Raw genomic sequence first — 23,904 nt, 5'->3', positions numbered from 1 at the left:
GCCATCCAACCATCTCATCCTTTGTCGTCCCCTTCTCCTTTTGCCCTCAATCTTTCCCAGCATCAGGGTCTTTTCCAATGATTTGGCTCTTTGCATCAGGTGGCCAAAGTATTGGAACTTCAGCTTCAGTCCTTCCAACGAATATTCAGGGCTGATTTTCTTTAGGATTGACTGCATGTCCCTAAAACCTGTAGCAAAAGTGATCTATGTTTTTCTTTTTAATATATATGGTTTTTCCAGCCTCTATATTAGCCTGCAATTACATGCATAATGTGCTGCCAAGTGACCTGAAATTAGTGGGTTGAGGAATGGATTTATCCCATCTTTCAACTTCTATTCAACTAATGTTAGTTCCACTAAACTTACGTGCTCAGGAAGCAGCACGTTTGATCACCATCCTCTAAGGTCACTTCAGTGGGTGCCCAATAAATGACTTTTACACCTCCCTGTCTCTATGCTTACCTGTTTCACTGGCATGGGTGAAGGAAGACGCTGCCTCCTGAGTTCTCCAGGACGACTGTGTGGTAAGCAGCATGTGCTTCCTTGGGACCCCAGATAATCCCAGAGGCACATTATAGAATCACAAAACAAGAACCTTATTCCTTTTTCTATGCTTTTCAAGCCTTCTCAAACCCCAAAGCTGTCTGCAACAGCTCTCTAACTCCCCCATGTCCCTCTTCATCAGAGAGGTACAGCCTCAGGCACAGAGTTGTCTAGCAAGAGAATCTACAAGACTGTAGTGGCACTCTGGTTTTCACTGGTTTATTTTCATGAGTATCATCAATTCATATCAAATGATACTGGTTTTCTATCTGAGCAGGTCATAAAAAGCATCTTGTAAAAATAAATTTGGTTGGGTGGATCACAACAAACTTTGGAGAGAAATGGGAATACCAGACCACCTCACCTGCTTCCTGAGAAACCCATAGGCAGGTCAAGAAGCAACAGTTAGAACCAGAAATGGGACAATGGACTGGTTCAAAACTGGGAAAGGAACACGATAAGGCTGTATATTGTCACCATGCTTATTTAAATTCTATGCAAAGTACATCATGCAAAATTCTGGGCTGGATGAATCCCAAGCTGGAATCAAGATTGCAGGAGAAATATTAATAACCTCAGATATGCAGATAACACGACTCTATGGCAGAAGTGAAGAAGATCTAAAGAACTGTAGCCATGAAATTAAAAGATGCTTGCTCCTTGGAAGAAAAGTTATGACAAACCTAGACAGTATATTAAAAAGCAGAGACAATAGTTTGCTGACAAAAGTCCATATAGTCAAAGCTATGGTTTTTTTCAGTAGTCATGTATGGATGTGAGAACTGGACCATAAAGAAGGCTGAGCACTGAAGAACTGATGACTTCGAACTGTGATGCTGGAGAAGACTCTTGAGAGTCCCTTGGACTGTAAGGAGATCAAACTAGGTAATCCTAAAGGAAATCAACCCTAACATTCATTGAAAGGACTGATGCTGAAGCTGAAGCTCCAATACTATGGCCACCTTATGTGAAGAGCCAACTCACCGGAAAAGACCCTGATGCTAGGAAAGACTGAGGGCAGGAGGAGAAGAGGGCAACAGAGGATGAGATGGTTAGATAGTATCACTGACTCACTGGACATAAATTTGAGCAAACTTCTGGAGATGGTTAGGGCTTCCCTGATAGCTCAGTTGGTAAAGAATCCGCCTGCAATGTGGGAAACCCTGGTTCGATTCCTGGGTTGGGAAGATCCCCTGGAGAAGGGAAAGGCTACCCACTCCGGTATTCTGGCCTGGAGAATTCCATGGACTGTATAGTCCATAGGATTGCAAAGAGTCAGACATGACTCAGTGACTTTCACCTTCATGTTCACCTTCGGCAGACAGTAGAGGACAGAGGAGACTGGCACGCTACAGTCCCTGGGGGTCACAAAGAGTTGGACATGACTTAGCAACTGAACAACCACAAGCATAAAAACAATTTAAGGGAAAATATCTAAGTAATACAGGTGGTACACAGATATGGAGGAAATCATACAGGTGTATACAAATGACTAAAGTTTGGGAAACAGTGATCTAATGCTAAGTATACCTCCTGAGTCAGAGAGACCTAGGTTTTATTTCTTACTGCCATTAAATAGGCAATAATGACTAATTTTACTGTCTTGTAAATAAACAATTCTTTCACTGAAGGTAGTAGTAGTTCTGGTCAGAGGGTTGAAGCTCAAAGAGACTAATAAAAATTTAGTAAAATTGCTCTGTAATCTGAATTCTGTCTTGTTCTTAACAGAGATGCCTATGATAAATGATTCAACATTAAAGCTTAAAGATTTATATGCAATATACTGTTGTAGGATGAAAATATGGGAGCATGAATTACGAAGTAGGAGAAAGAGCTAAATAATACTCTACCCATCAGGTCTGACAAGTGAGTTTTTGGCAGTCACTGTAATGTGAAGAGCAAAACCTTCTCTGATTCATACAAGACCTTCATTGAGAGTATTCCAGGGCCATTCGGGCAGAATAAATTACAAAGCAATCTGTCACGGTATGTGAATCCTTCTGATGTCAGTCTGGTGAAAAAACAAAAAAACTGTATATTCTGCGGTACTGATTAGGAAGCACTGTCAACAGTCACCTCCTACACAAACTGTAAATCTCTTAGACACACTTGTTCAACTCTTAAGTTGCCACCAGAGCTCAAATCCTAACCTCCTGAAGAATTTACATTTTCGTCCATGTTCCTTTGAGGTCAAGACCTCAAGAGACACTCAACCAACCAATGTTGGTTTTTCACTTCCTACAAACATGAGTGTGAAGAAGCCAAGTGTCTGGGTGTATTCACACCCACTTCCATGCACATCTGCACACCTGTGCTCCTGACGTCCCCACTGGCAAATGTATCCAGCAGAAAGAGCCAGAAATGGGTGCTGCCAGGCTCATGCCAGAAAGAGGTGTTTGAGACAGAGTGCTCTGCTTTGTTAAATGCCACATGGCAGCGGGTACTCTAGGGCTGGACTCCTTTTCCTATGCGCTGTCTGCTGCTGACTTGTTTTAAAAATATTTCTACAATGAATCTATTGTTCTCCCTTCACTATATAATTGTATGATACATTGGCAAACAACTCTTCCTCAATGAATAAAAGTGTGTTTACCAAACAATAATTGAGCTGTTGGCACAGGCAGCAGACCTTGCCCAGCACCAGCTGATGTGTGTTGTAGGTTGCACACATAGAATCCTCAGCCCCTGCCCTGGCTGGGTGTGCAAGCGTCACTACTTGTTAATTCAGGGACCTCAGTTTTAGCCACATAAGACAGAAGAATCCTATTACATGGTGTAGGATTTCATTGGTGACTATTATTTCTTCTTAGCTTCAGTGCTAGAGCTATAATAAATAAACACATTTAATTTTACTTAAGTCCGGGAGTTGGTGATGGACAGGGAGGCCTGGCGTGCTGCAATTCATGGGGTAGCAAAGAGTCGGACACAACTGAGCGACTGAACTGAACTGAACTGAAAGTTGAGATTCAAATGGAACGGTTTGAAACATACCATAATAGAGAGTTAATTTGGGGGCAGGGGTCATACAACGCAGAGTTGGACTTGTAAGCATAAGTATAGCAAACATTGGACAATAGGGGTCAAGATGCTTCTATGCTTCTTATTCTAACAGAGACTTGTTTCAGGACAAAGGGCAAAGTGTGGTTGTACATTTCAGTGTCTCTCAAACCTATCTGTCCTCTATCCATGTTTTTGGGTGTCTGCCTGTTTTTGTTCCTTTCTCTGGGCATTTGTCCTGCCAACAGCTCAGCAACAAGCCATGTGACCAGAGCTAGTCCAGCAAGGTATGACTGGACAGAAGAGAACAACAGACCAGAAGGAGGCTCCGCCTACACGCTGGCTGGGAACCTACAAGTTCTGCAGCTTGGCTGAAAAAGATAAGCCAATCAGACTGCCCTGCCAGGAATCTGGAATTACCAAATGGAATGGCTCTACAAGTTAGTTGTGGGTTGCTAAACTGACAGGTCATTTTAACTGAAATGCCTTTAAAAAAAAAAGCTTGGTGGGGAGCGGGGGAATGATTAAGAAATGAGTAAGAAATGACTAGACTAGGTAGCAGCAAAGTGTTTTGCCACCCCTCCAGATATTCCAGGTAGAAAACATTCTGATTCGCTGCTCTTTAAATATAACTAATAATTACTCACCCAGGAAGAATATTTGAGAAGGAAGAAAAGCATGTACATAAGATCCCTGGTGAGTGGTGTAGAAAGTAGAGGCTAGGGTTTGGTCCATCTGGTGCAGGAAGTCTTACAGCCCATCAGCTGCTGGTTCTCCAGGCATCCCAGGTGACTAGGAGAGTGGGAGCCTTGAAATCAGAGCACAAAGGAAGAAAGATACGTGCCACATCCCAGGGCACAGGTCTGAGGACCCTCTGCACCCCAGGCCCCAGCTTGGCCTGCGGAGGGTGCTCAGGTACGTCTGTGGACCTGTATGGGAATGAACCTAGTCCAAGCACAGCCTTGGGGGAAGAACAGGCTTAGGGTTAACTTGTCTGAGCAAGAAACAGAGCAGCTGCCGCCAGCGCCGTATCTAAGAGCACTGAGGCTGTTCTTCAGAATAGGCCTGAGGCCACCTGGGCAAGAGCGGAGGGTGCCAGGGTCTCTGAGTCGAGGCAGGGCAGATGGTGATGCTTCAGGGGGAGTGAACTGAAATGCCCACAGCAAAGCCCCAGGACTCTTCCATCTAAATGGATGTGTTAATGGCTCCCGTGGAGCGAGTATAAGAGGGCTTAGCACATATGCCTCCGTCTACTGTACTGGCTGTAAATAAACCATGAGCTTGTCGGCGCCATCTGCTTGGTGTGCACTTTGTGGAACTGTGTGAAGAGAAAAAAGTGTGTGGGGCCAAATGGCTAGAAATATTTTCGCTGTAGACTTAGAAACCAAACATGCTTACATAGCTAAATTATTACATTTCCTTTAAAGTGGGTTATTACATTAAAAATGCTTTTGTTTAAAAAAAAAAAAAAGAGGGGGAGGGTGCTGAACAGTAGGAGGCACACAGCTGCTGAAAGGTCAAAGAGCAGGTCGGGGGCACAGACTGAGGCTGGAGACAAGGCTCCTACAATCGGAGTTAATCAATCTTGAGTTAGGTTGAACCAGGCTGACTACAAATTCTTCATCTAAAAATGAAGAGTGTGTCCCTCATCTTCCTCAGAGCAGTGCTTTGAGAAGTAACTAATGTCTAAAACATGAAGTTCTTTCGATAAAAGATATTACCAACATACAAAATGTTTTTATGGAGACGGTCATGCCCTCTAGGGGGCTTCCCAGGTGGCTCAGTGGTAAAGTATCCGCCTGCCAAGCAGGAGAAGTGGGTTCGATCCCTGGGTCAGGAAGATCCCCTGGAGAAGGAAACAGCAACCGACTCCGGTATTCTTGCCTGGAAATCCCATGGACAGAGGAGCCTGGCGGTCTATTGGGTTGCAAAAGAGTCACACACAACTTAAGCGACTAAACAACAACATGCTATCAAGTGCAGAGTATATGTTAAACATGATCATTATTGTCCTCCTATATACCCGGAGACTGATCACTTTTTTCCCTCAAAATTATATAAGTGATGTAATTCATTCAATCATTAAACAACTACTCACTGAGGATTTACTGTGTTCTAGACCATGGAAGAGTCTTCATCAGAGGTAAGACAGCTACAATCATATTCTAAAATCACAGACTTAGTATGTTGCAAGTATCTTCCAAAATACACCATTAAGTCTGTCCTGTCACAGTTAAACACCTTCTGAAACTAAACAGTGTCTCCCCTCTGCTAGGTCTGTGACTATCTAGCGGTTCAGAGATTTGCAAGGGTTTAAAGAGCTCCCTCACCTAACCTGGATGAACTTTCCCCAAGGCCTAACAGAGCAGCAATGTTAGGGAGATACCATGCAACTCCCTGGAGAACCCCAAAACTTAAGGAAAATGCTATGAAACGGCATGAGCAAGTCACTGCAGTTTATGAAATACAACTCTGAGGGAAATAACCACTCTGTGTTAGCTTTATTCACAACCTAGGTCTCATCTTAAGAGAATCCCCAGAGATAATGTGGGACAAATCCTGAAACAATGAATACACAAGGTTACTTCAACACGTTTTATGACACTGAACTGTGATTCTATCAAAGTTTGCTTGGAAGAAAGTAGTAGTAAAGAGTGTGAGGAATGGGCCTTCCCTGGTGGCCCAGTGGCTAAGACTCCACGCTGCGGATGCAGGGGGCCTGGGTTTGATACCTGGTCGGGGAACAGGATCCCACATGCCACAACTAAAGATCCCACGTGTGGCAACCAAGACTCAGTGCAGCCAAATAAATAAAATAAATAGTTTTTAAAAGGGCCTCCCTGGTGGGTCAATGGTAAAGAATCTGCCTGCCAGTGGAGGAGACATGGGTTTGATCCCTGGTTCAGGAAGATCCCACATGTCATGGAGCCAGCAAGCCTGTATGCCCCAACTACTGAGCCTGTGCTCTAGAGCCGGGAGCCGAAACTACTCAAGCCTGCACACCCTAGGATCTGTGCTCCATGAGATGAGAAGCCATCATCTCTTCTAATGAGGAACTCACACATCACAACTTGAGAAGAGTGATCCCTACTCGCCGCAACTAGAGAAAAGACCCAGCACAGCCAAAAATAAATAATAAAATTTTTATATAAAAATATATATAATGTATATAAGAGTGTGAGGGTTAGAGTCAGTGCTCTGGACACAAAGCCCCACACCATATATAACAGTTGTGATCTTAGAGGAGCAGCTTTACCTCTCTTGGTCTTGGTTTTGTCATTCTCTAAATGGAGATTCTACTACACTACCTATCTCCTAGGATTTGCAAGAAGTGCCAGTGAAAGAGTAAAAAGGTCTTGGCATGTGGTCAAGACTCAACTAATTTCAGATATGACAAAGATCTTCACTGTGTGGAAACAGAATTTGCATGGAAGCCAAAGCTTCAGCAAAGAGGTATTACTGAAACCGGAAAGTGGGTTGCAGATGGGAAGAGAGAACCTGCTGCTTCTAAGTTCCCACGGCATCTCTGCTTCCCCTGCTAGACAAAAAGCACAGAGGTGCCGAGAAACTTGAGGATCATCCTTCCACTTCTCCCAGCAAGATGTGAGCCGAAGGAGAGAGTGCAGGCCACGCTGGAATCAGCACTGCTGTTGCTGCTAAGTCGCTTCAGTTGTGTCCGACTCTGTGCGACCCCATAGATGGAAGCCCACCAGGCTCCCCCATCCCGGGATTCTCCAGGCAAGAACACTGGAGTGGGTTGCCATTTCCTTCTCCACTAGTGAACCTTAATTTCTCATCACGTCCCAACATGGGAGTGCCTCAATGCCATCTGGATTTATGTTAACTCTGTAAAGAGAAAGCACATTGCTTACTCTGGAGGAGTTTAGAAACTTAAGGGGAAAATCCCATGCCAATACTATTCTTATTAAAAACACTATTCGTATTAAAAACAGGTCAAAATAATGGGGAGAAAACAAACCTTAGTATTGCATTCGTTTTCATAAGTGGTCTTGGTTTTATGAATGAAGTTTTGATTCTAAAGACAAAGGTGCAAAAGAGAATGATAAAGCCATATTTCATTGATAAGGTCCCAGATTCTCATCTAAAATGAAACAAAGTAAAAGCCTGAAGCATGTAAAGGTTTTTTTCACTGCAAGCTTTTGGAATTTCCCAGGAGAAGAATAAAGATAGAACTAGAGAAAACTAATTTAATATAGGTAAAATTTAATCTTCCCGTTTAACAAAAGGTTGAAAATAATTAAGAACCTGAGATGGAAAAAAAGCTTATGCAAAACTCTGTATATAGATGGCTTATAAAAAATTTATTTTAATACATATAATACATAAAATTTATACTATGTGTAGAATTAAATTAAGAAAAGTGAAAGTGTTAATAGCTCTATCCGACTATCTGCGACCCCATGGACTGTAGCCCGACAGGCTCCTCTGTCTGTGGAATTCTCCAGGCAAGAATACTGGAGTGGGTAGCCATTCCCTTCTGCAGGAGATCTTCCCAACCCAGGGATCGAACCCCAGTCTCCTGCACTGCAGGCAGATTACTTACCATATTAAGAAAATATAAACTTAAATTATGAATTTTACCCAGTGACAGGAATATTTTTGAGAATTAACGCTAAACAAAATAAATATTTAAAAAATATCTCTTTGGTTTGAACCTCTGTAATAACCCCATACTTATTGAAGAAAAGAAAAAAAGAAAATGGCAAGAAAATTCAGACAGTTTTTCAACCAAAATGAACTTACATGGAAGTCCTGGGGCCAGAAATGCAAGTCAGGATTTGATTGCTGAGCACAAAAACATGAGTTCAAAGAATATTTGTGCTCTTTACTTGCAGAAAATGTTTGAAATATAGCTCCTAGATAATCTCAACATGCAAGGCAGGTGAGTCTTGCATGTGTGTGTGTATATATATATATGCATGTGTATGCTTGAAAAAGATTCACCAGGAGGCTTCTTTGAAGAGTTGGCCTCCCTTAAAAGGAACTTGATAAACAAAAATTTAATTTGGACTCCTTGGTAAACACAACTCATGAAATCCAGCTCAGGCCATGGGATAAGGCATGGCAAGCTAAGGAAGTTTCCGTCCACATTCGGTCAGTGTCAGCTCGCCTCGCTGTTCTCCTGGGAGCGGAAGCAGTATGGACAAACCATAGTCTTGGACTCCTGCAGTCTGTCAACTGTTTAAATGCTTTCCCAAGTAACAGAGAAAACTGGTGTATATTTTCGATTGCATAAGAAACAGATCTGAATGCTGAATTAGAAGGAATGGAAATGTTTGTAGTTTTAATTGTCCAAAATGCCTTTCAATTATACTTAATCTTCACTCTAACAAGAAATTCATTACAAATAAATATCAGCACAAAATTCTCCACTAAACCACTATTTTTAAAAAAATCTGGGTAACCACTCTCTTCCATTGTTGAATGATTAAGTACACACATTTGCTGAAATTTGACATCCTGTACAGTTTTAGTATGGTTCCACTTTTGTAAAATATGTATCTTTGAGGAAAAATACTAGAATGAAACATCTAAAAATGAGAGACATTTGTTGTCTCTGGATGATGGAATTTCAGTAAAGAAATTATATCCTTATCTGAGGGTTTCTAATTTTGCTAAAATTTCCCATAATAATAAATGTAATATTTATTGATCATGCTTTAGATGCCAGGCAGTATGCAAGTTTTTTTTTTTTTTTTTAATGCTTCACGAGATAGGTATTATTATTATCCCTGCAGATGTGGAAACGGAGACCAAGGCAACTAATACTTAAAGGATGGAAACCTGCACTCAGACGTGTCTGTCTCACAACCATTTTGCTACAACTAAATTTCATTTGTAGCTGGAAGAAAAAAAAACAAAAACTTAAATACAAACGCTACAAACCCAAGTGAAAAGCTATATGGAGACAATATACTTCTAAGTATTTATATCAAAGATTTTAATTAGGCACTCCTTAAATATCTCCATGATTTTTAAAAGTATGATATCTATTTGAAAATGAAAGGAAATTAATCAAATCTTATATGAACTAAAACCGACAATCTAGATTTAAATCAGTACTAACATTTACACACTTTCTTTCAGTGAAGATCCAGTCACCAAACGGACAGCCCCTTATTGATTCTAACCTACCTGATCTGACTGCAAAGAAGAAAGTAAAAAGAATCTTTCCTTGTGAGAGGGATAAATTTAGGACTCAAAGAAAATGCTGCTCCATCAATCATGTGAAGCAAAGAGTTAGTAGCTCAGTCATGTCCCACTCTTTGTGACCCCATGGACTGTAGCCCATCAAGTTCCTCTGTTCATGGGATTTTCCTGGCAAGAATACTGGAATGGATTGCCATTTCCTTCTCCAGGGTATCTTCTTGACCCAGAGATTGAACCCAGGTCTCCTGCATTTCAGGCAGATTCTTTACTGTCTGAGCCACTAGGGAAGCCCATAGACTATGTGGAAGCCATGATTTCTTAGTGGCTCTAAGTCCCACCCCAAGTACACTACAAATCAAAGAAATGTAAGTTACAACAGTGAAATGCCATTTTTCACCTATCCCATTAACAAAGATGATAATGAAAGAAAAGTACCACAAGAGTACTAAAAAACTGGCACCATTGCAAACTTTTAGTAGAGCGTGGTTATACAATAAATATGGATGAAACTCCAAAATGCACCAACCCACTCATCAACCAATTTTCTACCTAGGGATTTATAGTAAGGAAAAAATTAAGTATGCTGTGTGTTGTGGTATTGTTTGTTCAAGGCAATATTGCTTATAACAGAAAAACCAGCAGTAATCTATATATCCAGTCATAGGGGAGTTTATTTCTGTATCTGCAAAATCTGGTTACTACATCTAGAACTAAAAATAAATATCTGGTGAATGAATGGCACGAGTAACTTAATGGGATACAGCTATATAACTGAATTCTAGACCAGCAATAATACTTCTGATGTAAAGCTATATGCAGCATTTTGTTAAGTGATCAAAACAGACTACAGAGTTGTCTACTGGTACAATCCTATTCATATAAAATCATATATACCTGTGTACTACTATTTCACTGCATGGGAAATAGATGGGGAAACAGTGGAAACAGTGGCAGACTGTATTTTGGGGGGACTTCAAAATCACTGCAGATGGTGGCTGCAGCCATGAAATTAAAAGACGCTTACTCCTTGGAAGGAAAGATATGACCAACCTAGATAGCTTATTGAAAAGCAGAGACATTACTTTGCCAACAAAGGTCCATCTAGTCAAGGCTATGGTTTTCCAGTGGTCATGTATGGATGTGAGAGTTGGACTGTGAAGAAAGCTGAGTGCTGAAGAATTGATGCTTTTGAACTGTGGTGTTGAAGACTCTTGAGAGTCCCTTGGACTGCAAGGAGATCCAACCAGTCCATTCTAAAGGAGATCAGTCCTGGGATTTCTTTGGAAGGAATGATGCTAAAGCTGAAACTCCAATACTTTGGCCACCTCATATGAAGAGTTGACTCATTGGAAAAGACTCTTGACGATGCTGGGAGGGACTGGGGGCAGGAGAAAGGGACGACAGAGGATGAGATGGCTGGATGGCATCACCGACTGGATGGACGTGAGTTTAAGTGAACTCCAGGAGTTGGCGATGGACAGGGAGGCCTGGCATGCTGCGATTCATGGGGTCCCAAACAGTTGGATACAACTGAGCGACTGAACTGAACTGAACTATTATATCTGTGTTGATATCTAGAAGGTCAATACAGGTGGGAATTTTTCACTTTTTCTTTATACTTTAATGTATTATTTGGACTTATTTAAAAATATTAGCTACATTTTCTTTTTGGTTGAGGAGATAGTGTGTGTGAGTCGCTCAGTCGTGTCTGACTCTTTGTGACCCCATGGACTGTAGCCTGCCAGACTCCTCTGTCCATGCATAGAATTCTCCAGGCAAGAATACTGGAGTGACTTGCCATTTCCTTCTCCAGGGGCATCTTCCCAATCCAGGGATTGAACCTGGGTCTCCTGCATTGCAAGTGGATTCTTTACCATCTGAGCCACCAGGGAAGTCCTTTTGGGGCTTGAGGAGAATCCTACTTAAATCTGTATCCCAACCACCCTACTAGGGAGGAGGAGAATACCACTAAGTAATAGGTGTTATTCAGAGGATAAGATTTAAGACAATTTGATTTCCCTTGTTTTCTCAAACACTGCTGTGCTAGAAGTTCTCTTTTCTGCTCCCATAACATGCCTGAAACAGAATGAACACAAGGCACATCTGTTTGAAAACAGTTGCAATCAGTGCCCTGGTAACCATTACACTGAAGAGAGAATCTCTGTAAAAGACATTGCACTACTTGGGCCTTTTCTGTCTAGAGCCCTTCTGAATCCAGCCTTGTTAACTTTCTGGACAACCCTCCTAGCCCAGGGATGCCCTCCTGGGCTCAGCGTGCATCCACGTGCAGCATCATCAATGCACTCCATCTGTTAGCTCCACACACAAAGACCTCAAGTTATCTGGCAAACAAACATTGCTTTTCTTGAGTGCTAGACTGAGATTAAAAGTGCATGGCTTGTGTTAATAACTAATGGTTTCTGGTCATTTTTGTTTTCCATCCAGGAGAAAATACAAGCATCGCTGATACACAAATGACAAAGTGTTTCTCTCTGGATTCAAACAAGGGCAGCACGATTCCTCCACTGAGGCCCTGACTGATGACAATGGGGCCCAGCTGCAATTCTGGCCAGCCTCTGAAAGCAGGAGTCAGGGCCAACAAATGCTACATCTACACACATGCCCTGAAGAATCAGCCAACTGTGAGAACGATGGAGAAGACACACATGAGCCGATGACTATAAGCCTCCTCCTCTGGGTGTCATTTATCAGAATTACAGACATTTGCTGAAATGTACCCCATGCCATGTCAATGCATGGGTTCACCAAGTCAAGAATAAGCTACATATTTTGGCCTTGTAGTATTTTCCCTAAATTATCATGTGCAGAGTGACAGCAAGATGGAGGGCTGAGAGAAAAGAGACAGACCACCGGAAGAAAACACACCTACTGCTTCCCTCCTTATAATTCCTGGGTGCAGCATCAATCCAGCAGCAACAGCAGGCAGCCAACATGCACAGCATCTCAATGCCTCAGCCGTGAGGGTGGCTGGCTTGATCTTGATCAGACCAAGCTGATTATGGATTTAGGGTTGCAAATCCTCTTTAAAAAGGAAGCATTGTATATGAAGATGAACCTCCTGACTTGAGCTTTGAGTTACATGTCCAGGGGTGGTGACAGTCTGAGATCACACCTGTTTGATGCTGGTTCCATTCATTTACAAGATGCGTGGCCAGCGTGGGACCTGTGCAGATGCCCATGGGCCTCCTGAGAGAGGAGCCCGGAAGACAGCTCGTGTCGGGGGCCCGGCTCCACTGAGGGAATAAGCACTTGCTCTTCGCCTGGCTCCTGCCGCTGCTGCCTAGTTTTCCCTGATGCTGCTGTCATGTGCCTCGTCTACTCAGAGCTGTCTGCATCTGAGCCACAGCTATTTCCTGAGGGATATAAAACTCAACAAACTGCAAATAACCAGTACAAAACACGATCTCATGCTGTCACGCCGCTGTCTCTCTAAACCGTAGCATCCTGGCGGCTCCCTGACTTACAAGTGTCATTTGACACTAGCTTTTCCCTTCCAGCGACTTCTTGCCCCTGCTTTTTCCCATGTCCATCAGCTCCCTCTCCCACTTAATGTGTCCTCCAATCTTGCACCGATGCCCACGCGGGGCCTCTGGCTCTCAAGGTCACCAGGCTACAAGTGTTTCTACAGAGTTCACCGGCAAGTTAACCTTCCTTGTTCTCAAGAGCTGAATACTGTCAGTGGATTCCTCTGTCAGTACTGGCCGCCTGATTGATCCTCTCTTGCCTAAACTGCCCTTCTATATTTGTTAATTTTGGTCAGGGGGTACAGATATCATCCCAGGTCCAGAAACTCAGAGTGGGTCTTATCTTAATCTCTCTTCTCTCATCCCCTACATCCAGGCAGGCTGCCACCATCAACCCTGGAGATTCAGTCTTCAAACAGGCTTGTAGTTCATTAGCATTTACTACAGATCCAAAAAAAAAAAAAAAAAAATCCCCCCAAAGGAGTCTGTAAACTATAGTACAACACAATAAATTCAAGATGTCAGCATGGGCAAAACCCTTTCACTCCGTTTCTGTCCTGTGTCAAAGGCATTCAACTCTTACTCGGTGTTTCAATCCTGTAATGTGGGCACATTGTAAGTTTCCATCTAGAGCTTGCTTGGACTATTTTACGATAGTCCCTTGAAACTAAATGTTCTTTCCTCTCTTTAAAAACACAGCACTTGAGCCATCTTCCCCAAGACCTTGACCCAGATTAAGCTGAGTTTTAGCCACTTCAGTAACCCCTTGGGCAGAATTTTAATTAGTTTAACAGACCTGTGCGCATTGCAGAGGTCTTTATATAGTTTCCATTTTCTTCCTTATTTTCTAATTTGTGTTTGTTTATTGATTTTTCAAACATGCACAAGTAGGGATCAGGTCTTGCTATGGGTTGTTAGTGGCCAATTGATTTCAGCTCATTATCAATTAGTCCCACCGCCCCCACTTTATACATGAATACATTTTTAAACTATCGTTCCCACACACTCACCCTTGGTGTCTCCTCCAGAGAGTCTGGTGAAGAGAGAGTTATTAACAGTATTTAAAACTCTCATTTCGACTTGGGAGCAAGAAATGCACCCACTCCTGACAAAAACAGCTTACGGATGAATTCCAAGTATCCAAGTGTTATTTTTTTTCATCCCACAAGCCCAGGGACATGACACGACCATGACCCATGCCTGGATGACATCCCACAGCCCTCAGATGATGGACGTTTTCGTCGGTTTCTCCTTAAATCAGGGCTATTAACAGCGGCATGAATCTGAACGAGAACCTTCTACAATAGTTCTGACAAGGCTCCCTTCATAAACCTCAGCTACTTTCCTACTGAAGAAATGCTCTATTAAGTCAATTCTGTTTATACAATCATTGTGCATTTATATCTTTTTAAAGATAAAATGAAACTTTTATGAAGGATGAATTGTACCCAGAATACTATCTGCCTTGGAAAGATGCCAAAACACATACTCATTTAAAATACACAAAACAAAAACCACCAGCCACCAATACTTCTTCCAAGAACACAACAAAAGTAGTATACAGAATTCTCTTTTGCATAGTAGGGTGATCTTTTTAAAAACATTTTTATTGAAGTATAATTGATTTACAATGTTGCATTAATTTCTGCTGTACAGAAAAGTGATTCAGTTAAACATATACATATTCTTTTTCATATTCTTTTCCAATATGTTTTAATACAGAATATTGAATATAGTTCCCTGTGCTATACAGTAGGACCCTGATATTTATCCATCCTATATATAATAGTTTACATCACAGTAGGGTGATCCTACTGAGGTAAGTAAAATCAATAAATATCGCTTTTAGGAAATGGGCTGTGTCTTACAATAATTATGCTAATATATAATTTACTACAGAACTTAGGATATTTTAGTTTGATTTTAAATTTCAATGCAATTTAATATTATACATGAAGTATAAATTACAATGATCTACTTGAATGGGCAAAAACACCAACGTGCATTCCTTCATTCACTCACTCAGTCACTGAATATGTATTGACAAGTGCTTTGATAAGTACTGTCCCTAGCAGCTCACAACCATAAAAAAAACAATTTATTAAGTACTGCAATTATCCAGCAGGTTATGCTGGGAAGCACCAAGATTTAAGAAACTGGCAGATCACAAAATGGGTAAGGCAGAGATCTGTTTACACTGACCAGGGTCCTCTCCAAGTCAAAAGTTAAAAAGCAGTATCTATCAAATGATTTTGTGTTAAACCACAACACACACCAAATTACACGGAAAAGGGTCAGGAGAAGAGAGCCATCCAGGGATTAACCACAGTTTTCTCTGAGAAAGACAGTGGAAAGGAACATATTAAAAAAAAGGGGGGGGGTACCTTTTAACATACCTCTGCTACTGCCTGAATTTCTAAAATAATCTATAGAATTCAAGTAATGAAGAAGTAAAAGTAAATGAAGCCCGACAAGGGAGGCAGCAAAGGAGGCTGAGAGGGACGAGCTGGAAGCAGAAGGAAGTCCTGATGAGGGTGGAGCCCACAGGGGAGGACGGTGCGGAGATGGCAGCTGGAGGAGGGGCAGCACTCAAGAAAGGACACGTCAAGGACGGGGAGGAAGTCCCGGCTTGGGCTATGGCTCTTTCAGTGGAAATAGAAGGCAGCAGGGTGGGGACTTTCAGTGGTTAAGACTCCAGGCTTCCGCTGTGGGGGTGGGGGGCGGGCACTGGGTCCATCCCTGGCTGGGGAACCAAGACCCCACGCGCCACAGAGCACAGGTGAAATGTGGTATGAGGAAGGGAGCAGCAGGTGTAGCTCAAAGGCCGCAGCACAGGCAACCTGCGTGAGCCAAGTGAGCCGGGAACAGCAAAATTAGGCTGCCCCCACCCTCTTCTTTTCTCCATGCTGCCAAATAGGTTCAGAAAAATACTCGTCCATTTTGTAAAAACCAACACTACAAATGTGATCATGAATGGCAACCAGCATTGGAGGCCACAGACGTCAGGTGTAGGGAGCCACAAAGAGGGCCCAGGAACTGCCTACGGCGGGTGGGAGCTGGGGTGGCTAGGCAGCTCCAGCCCCAGCCTTGACTGCCACTGTGGCCAGAGCATGCTATTTTTAAAGAGAAGTCATAAGTTTGGTTTTTTTTTAAAAGTGTGAAGTATCCTGACTTTAAAAATGCTGGCCCAGACTTTTACAATACACGGGACTAGGGAAAACAGGCCTGTAGTTCATCTCTATAGCACTGTGACTCTTTGTAAGCCTGGTATTGAGGGGGAAATGTCAACTAAAATTTCTCTGTTTCTCTTGAAAGAGCCCTTTGTCTCTAGGCTAAGGGCATAGACCTGGTAGACCAAAAAAAAAAAAAAAAAAAATCCTCTATTTTTACTTTTAAAATATCCAGTATTTGAACTAAAAAGGATTCACTCTACTTTCCTTTAAGAGTTTACATCCTCAGACACTCTGCTGGTAAACATTTAATGCAAACTCTTAATATCATGTTCACATAACAGACCTCAGCTGTTACAAGTGTTAAAATGTGTGTCTGGTTGGGAAGCACAAATTAACTGGCACAAATTTTTAAAAGGACAAAAAATGAGGAGGGACCAAAAATTCTCACAGAAAATATATGAGTATTCAAGCTGACTCTCAGTTTATCAATTTCCTCAGGAAAGAACTTCCCATTTGCAGATGACATATAGTACAACAACACACCCAACAGTTTCATTAGAATGCTATTTGTAATCAGTTCATCATATCACTATGCTTCAGGAAGTGAAAGCAAGAAGTAGATAAAACCAACAACTATGGATATAGAACGTTCTGAAGTCAAATAGCATTTCCAACTGGGAAAATAACTGGGGAAGTGTAGCACTGCCACCAAGGAAACACAGTGAGCGTTGTGACTCTCAAGTGAGCGCATAAGCTTTTAAAAACCTTCATTATACACTTCTGAAAACTGAAAACCATGTATTGCAAGAGGTGAAGAATCTATTCCGTAATGACTCGTATATGATAACATGATTGGGTGGATCACTGTCATAGAATCTGTTTCAAGTTCATTTCACTTTGCTCTGATTCTCATAGTTTACTATGAACTGATGTGGATAATGATAAATATTAGTGTCTCCACTTTCAAATGATTTTCCTCCTGATGGAACAAATATAATCTCAGGCAAGCAGAAAGAGAACTCACATGAAAGCCCTCTGCACACTAGGCTTAAGTTTCTACTGAAACCTAGGAAAAAGTCTTAACACCATATGTTAGAGAACACTTGTTAACACGTGGTGGTGTTCTTGCCTACGGCTCCCTGTGTCTTGGTCTTTCCTTCTTGCGTTCCGTGTCTTCAGTTCATGTACTCCTGCACTTGCTTGTCCGTCCCTGTTCCTCCTGCCTCATCTACTTTGCCTCATCTTCTCTCACTCATTACTCTGCATTTTCTGTTTGTAATTGTGGAATGTGACTGTTTTGCTTCTCTGGTCTCCTGTCCTTGCAGGGGCCCTCTCCCCTCCCTGCCTAAATTAACACTAGCTTTCAACCAAGGTATAAACTGCGAGCTAGTATTAGGTCGCCACAAAATGCATCCTTGGATACCTTACCCTTGAGATGCTGATATCAAGTTCACAAATTCACACGCTGAATCAACATGTTTGTCAGAAAGTATCTTTATTTAATGTTTGTGACAAAGAAACTGCTTAAAATCTCCCATATCCTGTGAAAGTTCCTCCCAGCTCCCATCTCTGTTCAATTCCTTAGATTGCACACTGCCTAACTTGGGCACTACCTTGGTCATGAAGCTGCTAAAAGACTGAAAGAGTCAGAAAGCAATTGCATCTGGCGTGTGGGAACAATGGACCAGAGAACTTACTGGCCTCTGTGTTTCCAAACAAAACAGATTTCACTCCACAGAGCTTGGGGAGAACCTACTCTTTTTCATTTAGCTACTAAGCTTTCAAGATCTTGGCTGAAAACAGATGTAACTGCCTCAGGCAAACACCAAAGAGTTTTATCATTGTGTTTCCCACCCAACAAATTTGGCAACTGAAAGAACATGGAACCTCAGGATGTACATGACTTAGAGGCAGCGCCCTGGAGACCACGCAGTTTTTATAATGAGATACACCTGGGCTCAAAGCCTAGCATTCTCTATAGCACGATACCTGGCAAGTTACTCGATTTCTCTGACTGTGGTTTTCTCCATCAGTGAAGCAAAGATGTCAATACCTACCATGTAGGATTGCCGTGAGGACTAAATTACAGGAGGTAATCTAGGAGACTGGCTGGCATAGCATACAACCAACAGTGGTGTGGGGACCAGAAATGAAGAACACATGTGACCAGGCTCCTTCTTGCCCCAGCTGCTGCAGTGACCCTGGCTTAGCCTTCCTGGCTCTTCCCCTTGTCCAGCCTACTGGGAAAGTGTTTGGGGTGGGGGGTTATATTTTACAATGCAGAATCAGGAGGAGAGATGGAAGAACAGTGGGTCATTGTTAGGAAATATCAGTAAGTTTGTCGGGGCCGTAGGGTGTAAGGAAAGCTAATGGGGAAGGAGGGACCTGAGGTGCTGCTGTAGAGTCTATGACCCCACTGTTGTACTGAACAACACAAGTAAATAAAGCATTTGCTATTTTGAAATTATTGTCACATTATGGAAGCAACCTGAATGTCCATTGACAGATGAATGGATAAAGATGATGATGTATACGTAGAATATTACCCAGTCATAAAAAAACAATGAAATAATGCCAACTGCAGCAACGTGGATGGACCTAGAGATGATCATACTAAAGTCAGACAGAGAAAGACAAATATCCCATGACATCATGTGTGTGGAATCTAAAAAGATGATACAGATAAATTTATTTACAAAACAGAAATAGACCCACAGACATAGAAAACCAACTCCCAAAGGGGAAAGAGGGAGGGAGGGATAAATTGAGAATTTGGGATTAACAAATACACACTACTATATATAAAATAGACGACCAAAGAGGACTGACTACATAGCACAGGGAACTATCCTCAGTGTTTTTTATTAGCCTTCGAGGGAAAAGACTCTGAAAAAGAATGGCGTGGCACGCATGCTCAGTCGTGTCCAGCTCTTTGTAATTCCATGGACTGTGGCCTACCAGGCTCCTCTGTCCATGGAATTTCCCAGGCAAGAATACTAGAGTGGGTTGCCATTTCCTCCTTCAGGGGATCTTCCCGACCCAGAGATCAAACCCACGTCTCCTGCGTTTCCTGCATTGGCAGGTGGATTCTTTACCACTGGCACCACCTGGGAAGCCCAAAAAAGAATAGATATAAATGTAAAACTGAATCAGTTTGTTGTACATCTGAAACGAACACAACACTGTAAGTCAACTATACATTAATTTTAAAAAGAAAAATAAATTTAAAAAAAAATATTGTCACATGACTGTTATCTGTTTGGCCCCAACATGAATCATTAAAACTGGAATGTGTGGGTCTGGATACATACAGGTTAGAGGGAAGTACTCTATTGGTTTTATTATTACTTAATTACACAGACTTGGGAATGGAGGTAGTCCCTAAGCTTGAGGGAAGGGGATGTAAAAACAGCTGAGCCGCCTACCTCATGGGCAGAGGAGTGCAGGGAGGCACTGGAAGGCGGGTGGCGGAAAGCAGAGCGTGACGCCAGGTCCTATTACCCACTCTTGACTCATCCTGATTCTGGCGAGTCACTAGCATCTCTGTGTTTCAGTTCTTCCCTCATAAAATGGCAGGATGGGAGGGCTATATTATTATGGCACACCAGTTGGCCTTTTAAAAGTGAGCTGGGATGCATGCCAGCAGCTGGGCCTCCCAAAGCTGGCTTGTACCTACTCCTTAAGCAGTAGATATGCATGTGCTAGGTGTACACACACATGTATAAGTGAGTGTGTTTGTGTATATGTGAGCACACGCATCCTCATACGAACACTGGGGCTACTCCTGAACAAACCACTAAATCATTTAAAAAGAAAGCCTTTGAAAGGATCATCTGGCAAATCCCTCTCCACCCAAATAAGAATATACCTCATTCTAAAAAGATGAGAAGGCTTCTTTTTTTCCCTAAAAATCTCCAAAGGAGAGGTTTGCAGCCTCCCATTAATGAGCTTGATTTTCTAAAAACTCTCATATGGGAAAGTTCTTCTCTGCTATATTAAAAAAAAAAAACTCACTGCTGCCTGCATTCCCAATTCCTTTTACCACACTATTTTGATTTTGCCTAACACACATCACTTTTTAACAATTACATAATTTGCTTAGGTATTAATATTTACTGTTTATTGTTTTCTGTCTCACCTCCTTTTCCCCAACCAGAATAAGATACTTTATCCCAAGTACCTAGAGCAGTGCCTGGTTTAGACTTGGTACTCTATAAATATTGGTAATTTGAAGCTTGATTATTTCTCTAATCTTTGATAAAATCACAAATCTACAGAGCTGGAAGGGACCTTAGAAAGGAACCTTAAAAATGCAAAAATTAAGGCCCCAAGAGGCTAGGTGGCTTGCCCGAGGGTATACACAGAACTTCCCAATCCCTTTTCCACCTTACCTCTGTACCTCCCAACAGAACTGTGACCCTGGGGAAATAGTCTGGATGAGAGAAGCCAAATCTGAACTCATTTAAAGCAAGAGAGTCAGAGAGAATAAGGTACAGCGTTTATTCATAGAACAGTAAAATCTCTTAAAATCATGATAATAATTTGTACATCAGTAGCCACCTTCATCGAAGAATCTCAGAGAGCTTATGAAATTCTCTCCCTACAATGTGTGGCATCATTATCAGTCTCAGCTCTCAGACAAGGGAACTAAGAAGCTGGGTGTGCTGTGGCCGTCCTGCAGGCTGCCTCAAAGCTCTCTGGGACTACAAAGCCTCTCCATGATTTTATGTCCTCATCCTTATCAACATCAAAAAGAGCTGGGTAAAGCTACAACCTCCTGGCTTGTTTTCTTTTGCTGCTGTTGTTCAGTTGCTAAGTTGTGTCCAAATTCTTTGTGAGCCCATGGACCGCATCAGGCCAGGTTTCTGTGTCCTTCACTATCTCCCAGAGTTTTCCTCAAATTCATGTCCATTGAGCTGGTGATGCCATCCAACCATCTCATCCTCTGTTGCCCTCTTCCCCTCCTACCCTTAATCTTTTCCAGCATCAGAGTCTTTTCCAATGAGTTGGTGCTTCGCATCAGGTGGGCAAAATATTGGAGCTTCAGCATCAGTCCTTCCAATGAATATTCAGGGTTGATTTCCGTTAGGACTGACTGGTTTAATCTCCTTGCAGTCCAAGGGACTCTCAAGAGTCTTCTCCAGCACCACAGTTCAAAACATATCAATTCTTTGGCACTCAGCCTTCTTGATGGTCTGATTCTTACATCCATACATGACTACTAGAAAAACCATAGCTTTGACTACGTGGACTTTTGTCAGCAGAATGATGTCTCTGCTTTTTGATATGCTACTAAGTTTGCCATAGCTTTTCTTCCAAGGAGCAAGCATACCATTCAGACCCATTTCAATTTTTAAGCCCATGCTTAGAGAAACAACCCAGGGCATTCGGGTGTCCGATCATGTAATGCCTCCTTCCAGCTCACCAACAGTTGGAACTTGACCACAAGGATATCTGAGGTAGCCAGAAGCTTTGGGGGCTGGGGAATTTGCTTCTTTCCTCAGTTTACTGCCCTTGCTCTACATATCCTTTCCATCTGTGTGAGGCAAATCAGCTCTGTTGGAATACTAATCTATCCACACAATTAGAGTGTGTACACTCACCCCTCAATTACTGAGGAACCACATGAAGGGTGAATGAGATGGAGTCAGCACAACAGGCCCCAGGGAGGAGCCCATTTAGACTGTGACCAGGTGGCATGCTCTCCACTTCAAGGGGAGGAGGAAACAGTGGATTCTGAATTCTAAAATTTCTCACTGGAAAGCTTGCTCCAGGTCCCTTATTGCATGTAGGCAGATGGCCTTACCCTTCTTTACTCACTCACTGAATGACATCAGAGCCACAGCAGCCTCCATAACCCTGCCACGTGTGCAGAGGTGGAAGGACTCTTGTTCTGGTTTGCTGTGTACCAGGAGCTTTCTCCCCTTCTGCAGCTCCTGGGACCACACTGCTGACCTTGCCCTTGGACTGAGAGCTTTGTGGCCCAACTGCCAGGCAGCATCCTGAGGTCTGCCAGCCCCCTGGAACAAACGGAAATCCTTACTGAGCTCAGGATTTCCACTGTTTCCTGAAAGTGCCATGTTCTGTGGGATACTCAAAGGAATAGTGTGGAAAAGGAATTCTGTGATCCAAAAAGCTGTGAAACTTGAGTTGGAAAATATCTTAAACAATGGCAGTTCCACACACACACACAAAATAAAAATGAAATTCCCTTGTGATCCAGCAATTCTGCTTTTGAGTATATCCCCCCAAATGGCTTTCCAAGTGGCACAGTGGTGAAGAATCTGCCTGCCAATGCAGAAGATGTGGGTTGGATTCCTGAGTCAGGAAGATCTCCTGGAGTAGGAAATTGCAACGTGCTCCAGTATTCTCGCCTGGAAAATTCCATGGGCAGAGGAGCCTGGCAGGCTACAGTCCATGGGTCACAAACAGTCAGACCCGACTGAGCGCATACACACCCCAAAACCCTGAAAGCAGGGTCTCAAAGAGATGTTTGCACACCCGCAGGAAAAACAGCACTATTCACAGGAAACAGAAGCAACTCAAGTGTCACCTTCAGCTGCAACAATAAAAACATGTTATACACATACAGTGGAATATTACTCGGCCTTAGGAAGGCCAAGGAAGGGCTTCCCTTGTGGCTCACCTGGTAAAGAATCTACCAGCAATGTGGGAGACCTAGGTTTGATCCCTGGGTTGGGAAGATCCCCTGGAGAAGGGAAAGGCTACCCACTCCAGTATTCTAGACTGGAGAATTCCATGGACTGTATAGTCCACAGGGTTGCAAAGAGTTGGACACGACTGAGCGACTTTTGCTTAAAAAAGAAGGAAATTCTGACATGTGGTACAACATGGGTGGACCTTGAGGACATTATATTAAGTGAAATTAGACAGTCATTGAAAAAAAATACTGTATGATTCCACTTCTATGAGGCGCCAAGAGCAGGTGAATTCAGAGACAGAAAGTAAAGTGGTGGCTACCAGGGGCTAAGGGAGGGTAGTATGGGGAATGGTTGTTTAATGGGTACAGACTTTCAATTTCTCAAGATGAGAAGAATTGTGGAGACTGACTGGGCAACAATGTGAATATACTTAACGCTATTGAACTAAAACACTTAAAAATGATGAAGATGGTAGATTTTATGCCACATATATTTCATCACAATTAAAATATACTCAATGGTCTTTGGAGAGGAACTTCTCAGAGTCTTTAAATATTCACGTGTGCTGGGAATCTCCCAGAGGGGCATCCAGCAAGCAGTTTTTCCTGGCTTATCTGGTCACAAAACCCGGTTTTAATATTTTTTTTTCCCCAACAGACCATCCCACGGGACCAGAGTGCTTCAGAACACACTTTACAAAACACTGAAAACTGTTAGACAATAGGAAATTCTATTTTTCATATTTACATAAAGGAAGGCAAGATTCCAGAGCCTGAGGCCAGATTCTCAAAACAGTTGTAAGTCACCACATCCTGAGACAGGAAAACCAGAGCCTGGCCTCAACTGTGTCACTGACTAGCCATGTGGCCTCAA

The 23,904-nt window shown here is 42.5% G+C and overlaps 1 protein-coding gene across 12 annotated transcripts in view; it reads right to left on the bottom strand.

The window, feature by feature from the left end:
• Window positions 1–23,904, bottom strand: part of FYN (FYN proto-oncogene, Src family tyrosine kinase) — a 216,006-nt gene that overhangs the window by 141,922 nt on the left and 50,180 nt on the right. For 2 of the 12 annotated variants that reach the window (XM_060419482.1, XM_060419479.1), the window contains exon 2: window positions 14,207–23,904. This exon is cut by the window's right edge and continues 21,564 nt beyond it. The exons of the other annotated variants lie outside the window; for them this stretch is intronic. The gene's annotated coding sequence lies outside the window, so the exon portion shown is untranslated. The remainder of the gene's footprint in view (window positions 1–14,206) is intronic. 12 annotated transcript variants of the gene reach the window in all.

Source organism: Ovis aries, chromosome 8, assembly GCF_016772045.2.
Source record: "Ovis aries strain OAR_USU_Benz2616 breed Rambouillet chromosome 8, ARS-UI_Ramb_v3.0, whole genome shotgun sequence".
Taxonomy (NCBI): Eukaryota; Metazoa; Chordata; class Mammalia; order Artiodactyla; family Bovidae; genus Ovis; species Ovis aries.
Note: the sequence above shows the minus strand (reverse complement) of the source record. Positions and strands in the feature narration are given on the sequence as shown.